The sequence below is a fragment of the Tasmannia lanceolata genome, unplaced genomic scaffold, assembly GCF_043159265.1.
Source record: "Tasmannia lanceolata isolate RefF3 unplaced genomic scaffold, GAP_Taslan_0.1 ptg000012l, whole genome shotgun sequence".
In the NCBI taxonomy this organism is placed as follows: Eukaryota; Viridiplantae; Streptophyta; class Magnoliopsida; order Canellales; family Winteraceae; genus Tasmannia; species Tasmannia lanceolata.
In genome coordinates, this window is record NW_027518689.1 from 43993926 (window position 1) to 43997647 (window position 3722).

Consider the following 3722-nt stretch of genomic DNA (forward strand, 5'->3'; position numbering starts at 1 on the left):
ATGTGCTAGACAGGGCAGCAACAGGGACTGAATCTATGTGCTAAACAGGGCAGCAACATGGACCAAATCTATGTGCTAAACAGGGCAGCAACCGGGACTGAATTTACATGCAAAAATGGGCAGCAACAGGACTGAATCTATGTGCAAAACAGGGGTGAAACACGGACATAATCCATGTGCTAAACTGGGGCAGCAACATACCTGTCCTATATCGATTTTCATATAACATTTGGATCATCAAAAGAAATGAATGAACTAATCAAGTGATGAATCACAGCAACCCAAAGAATGAAATACTTTTAAAGGTTTTGAACTTGCACAAGCCCGAGCAATTTGGCACGGAGAATGAACTGTGCGGATTTTCTCTTCAAAAACCCTACCACTGCAGCCATGTCTCTGCACTATTCAGATATACCTGATCTACATGGCAAGCTAATATCCTATTTCAGACACAAAGAAAACATAAGAGGGCACCAATGAGGAAATTATACTATTCAACTTATATCAACCCCTCTTATTTCCAGTAATAACAGATTTGGTGCTATAATCAATTCAAGATGATATAAAATCTAATAAAAGACCTAAAGACTTAAGGCAATATCCATTTCATTGTGATGGCAATATCAAATCTAATGCAAGACAAATAATTTCTAGCGCAATATTCAGTCCAAACCAAACCAAAGCATTGCAAATCATTTTTGCTAGCAGTAATCTCTTCATGATCTCAAATCATGAAAGCTGGAATCATGATTAAATCTAAAACCAAATAAAGATCCAACACCAAAAATTAGTAATGAGATTAAAAATACAGGACACAAAGAAAAAAAAATAAAAAATAAAAAAATAACCAGGAATAAGCTTGGTTAAAATTACCTACCTTTTGACCCTCCCTGAAACGATGATGCTGAAGAAAGCTATGAAAAAAAAAATACAATTGGATTCACTTTTTCCTTTCAGCTCCTCTCTGCAACTCTCCCTGTTCTCACGCCTCTCTCTGAAAACCCTAAGATCGTCCTCTCCCGCTGGTTTTTTAGTATCTCTCTCAATCCCTCCCTAAATCTGCAAGTCAAAGGGGAAGAAATTGTGGCAAGGAAAATGGTGGTGGAGTGAGGTGGTCATATGGGTAGGGATGTAGGTGATCGGATTTAACGGAGCTAGCCGGATTCCGGCGAGGTTGGCGGAGATTGAGGGTTTGGGCTAAATCCGGTCAGAGGTTGAAGGTGGGAATGGGTTTTGGAAGTGAGGGTGGAGGTAATGACGAAGAGAGGGTTTAAATGAAAGAGGGTTTGTAATAAGGTTTGAAATGGGTTCTAACAAGGGTGATTTGAGATGGGTATGGGAGTGGGTTTGATGTAGGTTTTGAGCTGGAATTTGAAGAGGGATTAGACGTGGTGGCTGAGATGATGGCTAATGTGGGTTTTGATGGGGATAAAAAAAGAAGATTGGAATAGGATTTGGGTGGTGGTAGTAAGAGGTGGCTGCTATGGGGAAAAAGATGGGGTCGAATTTTCTTCTCTTTCTCTTAATTTCTCTGCTAGGGTTTGAAGAGAGGACCCAAAAATCCTCAAAATGAAGGTGAAAACCTCTATTTATAGGTAAGGAGATGGCTGGAATGGTAGGGAAAATAGGGGTTTTATAGAAATTGGGTTAGGAGCTTAAGGGGATAATGGGGCTAATGGTGGAAGAACTTGGGAGGTGGCCGGAATCCGTAGCGGTGGTGGTCGAGCTGCAGCCCCAATCTCCTTCTTTCTCTTATCTCTGATTTTGCATGAAAAAATGAAATAAAATAGAAGAGGGTTTGATGAGTTTCGAAATGGGTTTGGGTTTCAAAGAGGTGGAAATGAAAAGTGGTTGAAAATGGAGGGATTGATTTAGGTGGAGGTTGAAGTTTTGAAAGGCAAAGGCCACAAATGAAGAGGGATTCGGATGGAGATGGCAAAACAGTGGAGGTGAAATGAGGCAGTGGCTATGATGGAGGGATGAAGAAAATGATCGGAGAAGATGGAGTTGGGTTTGAGGATGGGGATGGGGTTAATGAAATGAGTGGAAATGGAGAAGGAGATGAAGGTGATATTGGGTTTGGCCGGAGCTCCGATGGGAAATGGAGCCGGAGAAGAGGGTGGTCGGAGGTGGGGAAAAAAATCTCTCTGTATCTCTCTCCCTCTCTGTATCTCCTTCGCAAATGTTTTTTTTAATTTTTATGAGAATGATTTTCTTTTTATACACATAAAGGGAAATTATGCTTTCACTCCCCTCCTATTCCCAGGACAGCCACCTATGGTGTATTTTATATCTTTTATTCTTACAAAAAGGGGGGGTCCAAGGTGAAAAAGGGTAATGATATATTTGTACTCCCATTCTTGCTCTAGACAGCCCTCCTCTAGTGTGATTTTTGACAATTTCTAACCTATCAGGGGGCCCAAGTAGAAAACAGGGGAAATTTTTTTATTGAAAATATCTTCTCTCTTTTTTATCCTAGCCCTTCAAATCAGCTTTTTGTTTAAGGGCTGGGATCAAAGGAAGCTTAACCATCTAGGAAGCTTCAAGCTTCCTAAGATTCTCTCCTAACTAATTCTAGTCCTAAGCCTTTCACTAACCTAGCGTAGGGCCTAATGGTGACTTGGAGGGGAAGAAAAGCATCTTCACTATTTACGAAATTGCTCTGGTTCAGGATAATACACCCCCCTAATTATGTTACACACTAATCCGCATACCCCTATATCTTCCTGGACAGCCTATTACGAAAAATATGAACTGGTTTTTCAGGTTCCAGCGCACTCCTATTTCTTGTCTAAATCGCCACTCTTATTCCTACATCACACTACTACAAACTTTGCTCGTTTACTAGGCAAACCGTGACGGATTCAGATGAAAATTTATGGGGACCTAAATGAGACCCTAAACTATTCTTGGAACAAATTAGGGACACTAAAACACTAGTTTGATAGGGTTTCTATCCTACCGACGCTTATTAGAGTTCGGTCAAAATGGGGTGTCTACAGATGCCCCTCTTTGGCACAGCGTGTGCAAAATGCGGATGCCAAAGCTGAACGGACAACACATTTTGATCGACCCGAAAACAAGTCAAATTTTTGGGTTTTGGGTTCTAAAATGGTATTCACAAAGGTAAAACAACAAAATAACGCTACGAGACTCAAAGACCGTAAGCAAAAAGGAGATAACCTCTCACTGACCCTTAACTCGGCAATCATGACATCTCAATGAGACAGCCTCTCTGATACTCACGACTTAACTATCTAAACCAATACGCAAGGACTCTGTTAAAGCAAGCAAACACAAAACACAAACATACGATTTTATCTTTAAAACAAAGTTTTAAGAAAACGAACATAATGAAATTACTCAGAGAATGTAAACCATTATTCACGCAAATATAAATCAATTACTCAGACAAAAGTGAATCAATCACTCACAGAATATCAAATCAATCACTCAAAGAGTCTGCAACACTTAGAGAGTGTCAAATTAAACACCCAAAGGGTCTGTAACACTCAAAGAGCTTCAAACACACATAGAAACCTTTATACTCAAAGAGCCTCAACTACCCGAAGAGTCTGTAACACTCAAAGGGTCTCAACTACTCAAAGAGTCTCAAATCAAACACAAAAAAATATTTATACTCAAAGAGCCTCGACTACCCGAAGAGTCTGTAACACTCAAAGGGTCTGAACTACTCAAAGAGTCTCAAATCAAACATAAAA